Genomic DNA, 12329 nt, shown 5'->3' with positions numbered 1-12329 from the left:
ATAGACATTGTTTACGAAGTATGTGGTTGATTATTATGGATAGCATGTTGGACTGATGGGCAATGAAGACCTATAACATTATTTCCTTTGAGAACGCAGACGAGAAATGAGATGTTTCCATGATTTTTCGAGATGGATATTCTCTCTTTGCTTGAGCACGTTGTCTGCTAATTGTATTTCCACAGCTTCCTTTACCACTGAATCCTAGTAGGATGATACTGGGGGCCAGTATCTTAACTCTCCCGTAATCCATTTCAATGCCTGACATTCCAACCGATGCCATCTACAGTAATCAACCAAATACTAATCACTGTGGATTCGCTGACTCTATGGTTGCTTTGTTTTACTCCTAGACTTATCAGATTTAATCTATGACAGATACTCTTGTTGCCAACACTGTTATCTTTGACGCACGCATTTTTGTTCGACAATGTAAAGTACTTTAAAAATCTTGCAAATGACGCGCCTTGAGAATGGCTGAAAGATTGACACCTGAAATGCCGGTACAAGAGGTAATAATATCCCGGATGCAGTCCCGAAAAAATTATGGAATATGTGACATATTTATTTATCAATAAAAGTCCCGCCCTCGCCGGCCCTCTTGGGCGCGCCCCCACCCGTCTCCCCCCTCTCCACCCCTCTTCCCCTCCTCCCTCGTCTCCATGCCACTGGCAGATCCTGTCAGTTTGCTCATCGTCATCAGTGTTGTGTTTGGTACTGTTCTCCCGTGACGTCAAGAGCTGTGATTTTAATTGTGTGCTGGACTTGTACATAGTATTACTGTCAGTGATTGTTCTGTGCTACGCTGTCCATCGATACTTTTATGCTCCGGGCATATTCCATCTAGCGTTCTTTTAACTGTCCCAGAGTGCGTTTTCTGTGTGCGCTACTTTTTACGGTTTTTATCTCCATTTTACAGTCGCCCCCTTTTTGTCTGTTCTCTTCCATAATGGTTCCCCCTTTTTATATCTATGTACGCCATATTTTCTCCTTTACGTTATTTTAAATGTCTTCTATTGTGTCATAAATGTCTTTCAGCTGAAGAGCAGCGCATATGCTGCTGCCAGCCCACCCCAGATGGGGCACTGAAATACAATAGAGGGAAAAAAAAGTGTTTGATTTCAGTTCCGGCGAGATAACGCGCCGGCCTATTCCCCTGAACATGGCGGCTACGTGGACCGCCGAAAGATTGTGTCCAGATGACGATATGTTCCGGCTGGAGACCCGACATGAATACAACCAAGTCACAAAAGTCCGCAGCTCGTGGTCTAGTGGCTAGCATTGCTGACTCTGGTTTCACAGATTTTTCTCTGCCCAGGGACTGGGTGTTTGTGTTGTCCTCATCATTTCTCATAATTCTTGACAGTGACTAGATTAGACTGTGAAAAAATTGGACTGTGTAAAAATTGGGACTTTGTAAGGGCGCTGATGACCGCGCAGTTGAGCGCCCCACAAACCAAACATCATTATCAAGTCGCAAAAGAGTTGCACTGCGTTATGTCGTTATCAGACATGGCCACAAAAACATTCGTTTAAATGTTGAAAAATTTATTCATTATGGAAAAAAGTAGCCTGGGTTTTTGTCGCCACCAAAGACAATATTTTGTCTCTAACACTTCACTATCGATATTGGAACATCGATTCTTAAACTCTCAAATTAATGTTTTTGAATACTGATGACCATCGAAACTCCTAAATAAATATAACCATTAAGTATAGTAAATGGTAAAGAAGAAACACATTTAAATCTATTAATTCTCGTATAACATATTAATTAGGACATGTGAAGAGGAAGACAGATGACAGAACGCCCAAAAGGAGTAATAAAAAGTCCACGATAAAATAACAACAGTATTATGAAAAGAATTGATTTCTACTCACCATGCGGAGGAGAGGTTGATTCGCAGACAGACACAACAAAAAAACTGCTCTAAATTTTAGCTTTCAGCCGAAACGCCTTCTTTGAAGCAGAAAGCACACAGATTGACACAAGCACAACTCACAAACACACGACCACTGCACTACTTACTAAACGCCCCTCGTATCATCTCAAAACTTTTACTTCCTTTCACCGCTTAGCCTTCATCATCTCGTCGCTTGCGTTCTTTCAGATTCTTATTTTTTCATGACCACTAGCTCGCTCCCATATGATTTTTATTTTTCCTTTCGTCTCCCTCCTGTAAATGTCAATAGACTAACTGTAACCTCGAGAGTATTCATATTATCTATTATTATTATTATTATTATAACAGTGACCAAATACGGAAAAATTCCGTTAAGTTCTTGATTAAACTATTACTAAGTAAAATGATTACATTAACGAACAAATCCTTTCATATTGTAATCTGATATAACAGAGGATGGGAGTATTCACAATTAGTGAGATAAAACTACTCTGTCAATAGAAGACAGCTCTCGTGGTCAATGGACCTTGAGTATGACCACTGCTCATCCGAGTACATTCCTAGTATCCGTATCTGTTGAGTTGTGTATCTACTTGAGGAAGTGAAAAGAATTTTCCTGTTTTATTTATCTTTATTCGAGAGATGACTCTTAGAATAGAGCTGTTATCATATCTGGGGCACAAGTTGTAACCTGTGCTGGAAATAAGAGTAGCATCTGCCGGCACACGTGATGTAGTCATGCACGCGTGATAAAGCAAGAGCGTTATCGACGTCTTCTAATTCGATCATGGATCTGCACCGGAAACTGTAAAGTTCGCGGTTTCCAACTATAAACAAACATTTAGCAGCACCAGAAGTTTAATAAGAGGGCTGTTCAGTAGGTAATGCAACACTTTTTTCTGAAAGCAGATTAGGTTTATGCAGGATACCAATACATCAGATTATCCACCACTCTTTTGTTAATCACTGGTGACGTACTTGCAGACATGCCCTGGGTGTTATTTTCCACAGAGTGCCTTAACACTACATGGTAAACAGATATGAATTTCTATTAATACTAACGCAAGAAACTCATAAGGGCAGACACTACGTAAGTCTCTGCACACTGTTCTACACAGTTAGAAAGAAAATAGATTTCAGTCGTCCTGTATGTCAGCTGTAGTTCTTCCGAGAAAGGCAACTTCCCCAAAACGCGTGCTGCTCGGATTTTAATTTATAGACAGATTATATCTCCCCATTATTTCCTGTCCAGTTCTCTCACTGAATAGATAAAATAACTTCACTGAGATCTTGTTTAAATAGCAGAGTTATTCTTAGTTTACTGGGTATTTATTTGCAGTTATTAAGTGAGCTATTATGCAAAAAAAAGCCCTACAGCTGGAGCTGTCAAGTGTCTGCCACACGGAGGAGCCTGCTCCACGTGTAACGTGCTGTCAATATGTATTCGACAAGATCGATTTCATTGGCTCCACTATCAATGGCTAGAATACTTTTCGAAGCTTGTAGGTATCAAATGCATCACAGCCTCGTCTCTCCTGACATCAAAAGGGGCTCACAGAGTTACGTTCGCCGCTCTTTAACAGAGGTAGGTCACCTAGGTGTTATGGAACATCGGATATTTCAACACAATTCAAGCAATGCACCACAGCTGATTACTGTTGTAGATTTAAACATGAGCAGTCCTATTCCTTCCGGCATATTCACAAGCACCTTGCAAGATATGCTGTGGTTGTGTGGTAAGCGGCTCCGCTCATTGCAGCCCACTCTACAAGTGCCAGCAGTTCCAGAATGGAAGAGATCTATGCCTTCTACCAGCAACACAATTAATGGCAAGGGAAATGTAGTAACTTACTGGTCATTCATTAATACACCACCAAGTGGCTGCAACACGGTTACAAGCCGTTACAATATGCTGTCAACGACAGACCGCAGCAATATGTCACATTTACCAGTCCAATCCCTTCCCCGCCAACACGACATGTGTCACTGACAATATCACACAAATTATACAGGGTAAATCACCTAAAACTTGCACTGCAGATATTGCGGAAATGGAAAGTGCCATTAATGTGCGGGTTTCACAGAACGGATTGATAGTCATGGGCTCGTATTGTTAACCAATAACCAGATTGTAATAATACTTAGAAAGTTTAATTTTGTGCAAACCGACATTTGTTTGTGCCATTAAACCTGCGTAGATGCTAGGTACGGTGTTGGTACGTTTCCGTCCAGTGTGCTTGTGTTTTACTTGAGTCCATTGCGACCTGTTAGTCAGTGTGACGGTCCAAGCAATGGACTATGAGTGGACGTTGGGTTTTACCAGTGCAGGAAAAGCCGACATACTCATGATATATGGAGAGTGTAGGAAGAATGCATTTCGTTCTTTTACTATATATGCGGCAAGATATCCCAATAGATGTCAACCAACTCGGCAGTTAGTTACCAACCTCTTCAAACAGTTACGTGAAAGTGGTAGTGTAACACCTACACAACAGAAGAGTGGAAAAATCAACGTTCTTGCTGCCGTTGCAGCTGATACGCACATTAGCTCCCGCGCAATCGCACGAGGAATGGTTGCATGGATCAGACATGGGTCAGACAAGTGTGCTACGCATTCTCCATCGACATAGTTTCCATCCCTATCACATCTCTCTCTATCAAGAGCTGCTCGGCAACGATTAAGAGAATCGTGTTAACTTCTGTACATGGGCGTTAAGACAGGATATTCCAGATGTATCATATATCTTGTTTAGTGATGAAGCCACATTTACCAACCATGGCCAGGCAAACCGCCGAAATATGGTCCTTTCACAAGCCCCCTTGGCTTCGTCAGGTCGAACGTCAGCGTCCATGGAGTGCAAACGTGTGGCGTGGTATAGTGAACCAGCATCTCATAGGCTTGTGTTTCATAGAAAACTGAACTCGCAAAAGTATCGGTGCCTCCTACCAGACCATCTACCACGATGCTAGAAGACGGTCCTCTGCAGACTAGAAGGAACCTGCGGTACCAACATGATGGCTATCCAGCCCATAGGGTATAGAGCACGAAGTACTACAGCATGTCTTCATGAATTGTTTCCAAATCGTTGGACTGGATGCAGAGGACCTGTACCTTGGGTAGCCCGTTCCCAGGATTAGATTCCCGTCAACTTTTTTCTGGGGTGAAAGCTGAAAGACGTAATCTACGAGGACATACCTACTACATCCGATGATATGCAACGACGTATTACTGCAGCCTGCTCGAACACCTCTGCTGACATGCTAGCACGTGTGCAGCAGTCGGTGTGGAACTTTTCAAAATACGATATCTCGTGAACGATTCGCCTTAGAAACCTGCAACAAACACCACTGACATTCTAATTCGCCTACTTTTAGTTCGTTAATTTAAAGAAACATTATTCTATTTAAAATATGCACGAAAAATACACTTCCTAAGTATTAGTACAATCTGTTGATTGGCTAACATTACGAGCCCCTAACTACCAAACCAATCTGTCAACACCGCACATCAATAGCACTTCCCATTTCTGCAACATTTGCGATGCTAGTTTTAGGTGATACACCCTGTACAGTTCTCAGCCTTTGGGTATAGGCACGTATTTTACGTAAAGGTCCCTTAACAACTGCAAACTAGCTCTCACTTAATAACCTGAAAATAAGTCCACTATACAAACATAATATCAGTGAAGTTATTTGGTCTATTTCCATAAGAGAACAGAACAGGTAATGCTGGAGAAGTATCGTTTGTCTGTAAACTGGAAAGAGAGCAGCCCTCGTGGTGGGAGAAGTTGCCTTTCCTGGAAGATCGCTGCGGCTGCCGTAGAGGATGAATCAATTTCCCCTCAAGCTGCGTAGAACAGCGTGCAGAGATTTACATAGAATCCATCTGTGTGCTTCTCTTGCTGTACTATCATAAATCCACTTAACAACTCCCACCTGTATTCAGCGTAGTTTTAACACGCTTTATGGAAAATAAATCCCTCCTTTGGGAGTGTCTGCACACTACGTCGTCAGTGAGTCATTACGCGGGCTGCGGAACGGTCGTTCTAACTTCGAGAAATAATTGCAGTGGCTTTTTGTATCGTAGTGTGTTGGGGAGAGTGGGAAATCGCTTGCTTACTCTTCAGTTCGCAGCCATACAAAGGAGAAAAGTGGTTCATGACTACAATGTGGCAACCTGACTACCCTCACGCGTCTATTCCCCTCCCCCCCCCCCCCCCTCCTCTCGCTCCGGTCCGTAACAACCCCAGAACACAATTCATCCATTAATACTGTTTTCTAATTCACTTATATGTGGTATACACATTTAATATTTGTGGTTAACCCACTCCATTTAAAAACAAACGTTTTGTACCATTGAAACACAATTTTTAATAATCTGGGATTTTTCCATGCCCTGCAACGCGGGAACTGTTAGTCCTACAGAAAAGAAAACTATTTTTATAGACTGACTACGTAATTTATTTTACTATATGATAACAGTGCATTATTCATGGTTTTATCACCTGACGATAACGATTTTATATTTCGTCTAATATGATGCTGCGAATATGTTTATGAACCTGATGATAGACGACTGAAAGTGGTTGTATATATAAAGTATTTCATCAGCATTTCAAAAGGCTATAATGTGACATTTCTCAAATATATAGGAGCTATGGGACACCACCTCCTGAAAATACTTTTATTGTTGTTGCTTTTTTTTTTATCCAATCTAGAACTCAAGATAATCTGCAACGCCGATAAAACCGGTAGTTAGTAATAACAAGTTGTGATCCAGACGGTGTTTGTTTATTTATTATACTCGTAGCTTCATCAGCAAATCCAGCCATGCTGATCGCTGCTATTCTGCAGCCAACACTGTCATAAAAACGAATCCGAGACCAAATCGAGCAGTACTAAATGCAAATTCGATAGCTAAGAGCCAACAACTATTGCCAACAGCAAGTACCATCAATAAATGTAATAAGTTTGTTTCCGTAGAAGACACGCTGCGTATAGCTCTGCATTTGCTCTGTCGTGCAGATATTTTCATTGCTATACTGCCAAAAAGACAAAACGGAGCAAAAAACACATAAGAAAAGCAATTACTCTGTAATGAATAACCGGAAATCACGTGCCTATCATAACAAAATACTTAGGAAATGCCCTTGAATAACCTCCGAAATTCTGGTTCATCCTGTAAGCTTATCGTATCGCTTGTTGCAAAGGCCGTTAGCACATTTAGTATGGGTGTGTTGCTTGGTACTAGCAATCTTTTGCATCTCACTTCATCTGTTGTAATAATGAATTCTGATTATAAGGGCTGTCAAATGAAAACGAGACAAAAGGTAAAAATGTAAGTAAACTGTTCATTGTTTCAAAAGTAATCGCCGTAACTGTGAGACAAGATGGTCGATGTCTTCAAGGAGAAATGTTTAAGATTGCTGGTGGGGCCCATGGTTGTACCCAGGCGTGCACCTGTTCGCCCGGAGCAAACTGACGACCACGAATGCCTTTGTCCAAGGCTCCAAAATTATGGAAATCGCAGTGGATGAGATCTGGAGTGTATGGAGGAAGTGTAATGCCTTCCCAGCGAAACTTCTGCAGCGTACTCGAAACAACCTTGGCAGCATTTAGGGGAACATTATCTTGCAACAGAATGTTGCCTTCCGTCATCATTCCCGGACGTTTGATTTGACGGTGCGCTTCAATTTTTGCAAAATTTCCACATGTCCCTGGTACAATAATGTTTCAGCACGCAACTGCAGACACTTCTCCATGAAGACGGTTACCCTACTGACTCACATTTGTCTAAATTGATTAACAGTTATGAGGTTTACTTTTGAAATAAATATTTTAATTATTTTATTTCTATCTGTCTCGTTTTCATTTGACTTTCCCTTATACGTCTCATGTTTGTGAGATATGAGGAGTTACACTCCTGGAAATGGAAAAAAGATCACATTGACACCGGTGTGTCAGACCCACCATACTTGCTCCGGACACTGCGAGAGGGCTGTACAAGCAATGATCACACGCACGGCACAGCGGACACACCAGGAACCGCGGTGTTGGCCGTCGAATGGCGCTAGCTGCGCAGCATTTGTGCACCGCCGCCGTCAGTGTCAGCCAGTTTGCCGTAGCATACGGAGCTCCACCGCAGTCTTTAACACTGGTAGCATGCCGCGACAGCGTGGACGTGAACCGTATGTGCAGTTGACGGACTTTGAGCGAGGGCGTATAGTGGGCATGCGGGAGGCCGGGTGGACGTACCGCCGAATAGCTCAACACGTGGGGCGTGAGGTCTCCACAGTACATCGATGTTGTCGCCAGTGGTCGGCGGAAGGTGCACGTGCCCGTCGACCTGGGACCGGACCGCAGCGACGCACGGATGCACGCCAAGACCGTAGGATCCTACGCAGTGCCGTAGGGGACCGCACCACCACTTCCCAGCAAATGAGGGACACTGTTGCTCCTGGGGTATCGGCGAGGACCATTCGCAACCGTCTCCATGAAGCTGGGCTACGGTCCCGCACACCGTTAGGCCGTCTTCCGCTCACGCCCCAACATCGTGCAGCCCGCCTCTAGTGGTGTCGCGACAGGCGTGAATGGAGGGACGAATGGAGACGTGTCGTCTTCAGCGATGAGAGTCGCTTCTGCCTTGGTGCCAATGATGGTCGTATGCGTGTTTGGCGCCGTGCAGGTGAGCGCCACAATCAGGACTGCATACGACCGAGGCACACAGGGCCAACACCCGGCATCATGGTGTGGGGAGCGATCTCCTACACTGGCCGTACACCACTGGTGATCGTCGAGGGGACACTGAATAGTGCACGGTATATCCAAACCGTCATCGAACCCATCGTTCTACCATTCCTAGACCGGCAAGGGAACTTGCTGTTCCAACAGGACAATGCACGTCCGCATGTATCCCGTGCCACCCAACGTGCTCTAGAAGGTGTAAGTCAACTACCCTGGCCAGCAAGATCTCCGGATCTGTCCCCCATTGAGCATGTTTGGGACTGGATGAAGCGTCGTCTCACACGGTCTGCACGTCCAGCACGAACGCTGGTCCAACTGAGGCGCCAGGTGGAAATGGCATGGCAAGCCGTTCCACAGGACTACATCCAGCATCTCTACGATCGTCTCCATGGGAGAATAGCAGCCTGCATTGCTGCGAAAGGTGGATATACACTGTACTAGTGCCGACATTGTGCATGCTCTGTTGCCTGTGTCTATGTGCCTGTGGTCCTGTCAGTGTGATCATGTGATGTATCTGACCCCAGGAATGTGTCAATAAAGTTTCCCCTTCCTGGGACAATGAATTCACGGTGTTCTTATTTCAATTTCCAGGAGTGTATATCGTGCCCTGAAAAATGATGTAGAGAAAGACGACTAGTGGGGACCACTATTCAAGATGAAATAAGTTAACACTAACTATTTATTGTTAGGAGCATTTTAATGCAAATGTTGTAGTTGAAGCTCATTTTTTAACCGCGTTTGCTTTAAAATATATAATTATGGAAATAGGTTTCTGCCCTTACCAGATACAATTTTCTTCTTTCTGACGATGGTGAAACTTCACTGAAACGTGTGGGATGATAAATAAAATTGTTTTTCCTCAAGTCAGAACACTGTCTCCATAATTACATTGATGCAAAAAACTTTAACTAAAAGTGTTGAGAAATAACAGCAATTAAAAATGAAACAAATATGCATAATAAATTGACGAATAGTCTTTCGTGTTTGAAACATTGTCGCGTCTAATTTTGCGATGCACAAGGCTTTTGGTGAATCTTCTTCATGTAGCAATCAGAGTGTCATTTCTCGATAATCTAGATCACACACAGCGTGGCTTGTGACATGAAACACTAGGCGCAAGGTTTCCATTCAAAAGTATGGAAAACTCGGGTCGCTACGGATGTGCCACGCTGTTCCTGTGAACAATGCGATAAGATGCCGCGGGCGATAGCGCGTATGTGCGGCTTCCGTTCCGCTGTGGGCTACGAGCCTGGCGTGTGTAGACTCGTCGCGGCCAGACACTTCCCGTCGTGTGTGGACTGCTACGCCTTTTTTTTCGATTGACGGTTCACTTCAGTCAGCAGAAATTTCATTCGTCTGAGCTGTGCCTAAAGCTGAACGTTGTTGCTTATCGAGTCAGTTACAAGAAATGCTACTGAGAGCTCCGTCTCTAAAATCCCAGGAGGAAATTTTTCTCGACCGTAGGTAATGATGTAGGGATTACCCTAAGAGTTGCAGATGCTATCGTATAATGATTTTTAGCAAATATAAATATCTTGTTAGTTTGTTTCTGGGTTGTCGGGTAGGCGGGAAGTATAGTACAACTCACGGCCGCCATGCGACTAACTTACCACTTTTTTATTTAAAATTTAATATTTTTTTACTAGGCGATACAATCATCACATGTGGTTTTTTTAGTAGTCTAACATATTAATGTTATATTACACTCTACCTTTAAACACAAATATAACAGACATAATGATTGCATTAACGCCGCGCGGGATTAGCCGGGCGGCCTAGGGCGCTGCAGTTATGGACTGTGAGGCTGATCCCGGCGGAGGTTCGAGTCCTCCCTCGGATATGGGTGTGTGTGTGTTTGTCCTTAGGATAATTTAGGTTAAGTAGTGTGTAAGCTTAGGGACTGAGGACCTTAGCAGTTAAGTTCCATAAGATTTCACACACATTTGAACTTTTTTTTATTGCCTTAACCAAGATTTTGGGAAACTTGTGAAAAAAAACCTAACAACTGGAATACAACAAAAACTCAAAAATTTTGTTGTTTTACTGTATGAGCCGAGGATATTAAGAGAACAAGACAAGCGAAGAACCGAAACATCGGATATGACAGGTTTTCTATATACGATTGGAGTGACTCAGAGAGATAAATGTCCGGACTTGTTCGTTAAGTAATTATAAAGCAACAAGAATGAGTGATTGTCACGTGTTCAATGAATTAACCCTGACCGCATCCTATGGTAAGCTTATTTTTACATACGCACTGGAACACGATATATCAACTGACGCCAAGCAAGATGAAGTTCCATTCGTTTCGGGACAGGTTATCATCAGAGAAAAAGGAGACAATGGTTCACCTTAGTTGTAATTTGCGTTACTTTCTTTTTATGCTTCAGTACCGACACAGCAATGGTACACATTAAGTTTACGTACATGCCCTATGAGAGACTCGAACCCACAGTCTTCTCATTACGAATAGCAGCTCTGTACCAAGACGACGGAGGCCATCGTTTCTGTTTGTAAAAACGTACTGTTCAATTAAGAGCCAGCAGAAACAGATTCAAACAGAATTCTGATAAAACATTTAATTTTTCTTAACATAGGTATAATCGTTTCCGGACCTCATTTTTCGCTGACTAACTCTGTTCTATGCTGTTGTTACTAATGCATATTTTAAGTTTCTCATTTGTGTTTTGATATTTAACCTAAATTTCTGTAGTTGTTTCACTGCATTTCTTGTTTCCTCAGCAACGCATTGTGTTTAGTACATTCATAGCCGGCGTCCCATATTTTATTATGGCTTTAAAATTTATTTTCGGTTGTAGTTTGTACCACGTAACAGCTACCCTCTGGTCACTGTATCCACTGGTCTTACTCATGCATAACCTCGTGTTGGATGTCTCAGGAATAAGGTATCTGTAAATCGTCTGCTCTCCATCCATGTAGGAGTCAGAAACACTTTGCCTTCTTTGATTTCTAGTTTCCAGCCCATACTTTTATGTCATTTCAGCTTCTAGAGTGTCTCCTACCACAGCTTCCCAATCGTCCACAACAATATGATTCCGTCTCCAACTTATTCCAGACTTGCTCCTCGTGTTTATCACTGAGTGGGGGTATTATAGCATGTCTACTTTGATGATAGCTAAATGTATGAGCTCTGTGTTCAGTTTAAATAACAGCAACCAGTCACTATTTTGCAATTAGATTTTGACGCTTTGCTCTCATTCTTTGAACCGTACTACAGTTACTTCAGTATTTCAGCTTTGATCTCGTAAGTGTATAACACTCCAAAAGAAACTCCAGAAATCATCTCAACCTTCCAGTTTAATTTCAGAAATTTCTGCATCAGTTTCGAGCCGTGTCGTCTCCTATTTCATGTTATCTGGTTTATCATGAATTCCGAACCACCTATCATTCCACGTTCCCGCTTTTTATATTCTTCTGCTTTAACTTTATAATCATCTTAATATTTCCGAGACTGTCCCTCGTTGAAGATCGGAGTGGGGGTTAATTTACCTTCGGAAAATTTAGTCCGGGGATCCATAATAAATGCAAATGGTTTGCTAGAGTGAGATGAATCGTGTGGTCAGTTCTGCTTCCTTTCTACACTGATGTAACGAAAGACATGGGGTACCGATATGCACATATACAGATGGTGACAGTATCGCGACCGGCCGCAGTGGGCGA

General features: G+C 42.8%; 2 protein-coding genes across 4 annotated transcripts in view; one reads left to right on the top strand and one right to left on the bottom strand.

The window, feature by feature from the left end:
• Nucleotides 1–12329, top strand: part of LOC124607393 (BTB/POZ domain-containing protein 1-like) — a 461534-nt gene that overhangs the window by 331262 nt on the left and 117943 nt on the right. The gene's annotated exons all lie outside the window — the stretch shown is intronic.
• LOC124607394 overlaps nt 1–12329 on the bottom strand; it is a 66154-nt gene that overhangs the window by 1278 nt on the left and 52547 nt on the right. The gene's annotated exons all lie outside the window — the stretch shown is intronic.

Source organism: Schistocerca americana, chromosome 3 (assembly GCF_021461395.2).
Source record: "Schistocerca americana isolate TAMUIC-IGC-003095 chromosome 3, iqSchAmer2.1, whole genome shotgun sequence".
Lineage (NCBI taxonomy): Eukaryota > Metazoa > Arthropoda > Insecta > Orthoptera > Acrididae > Schistocerca > Schistocerca americana.
Note: the sequence above shows the minus strand (reverse complement) of the source record. Positions and strands in the feature narration are given on the sequence as shown.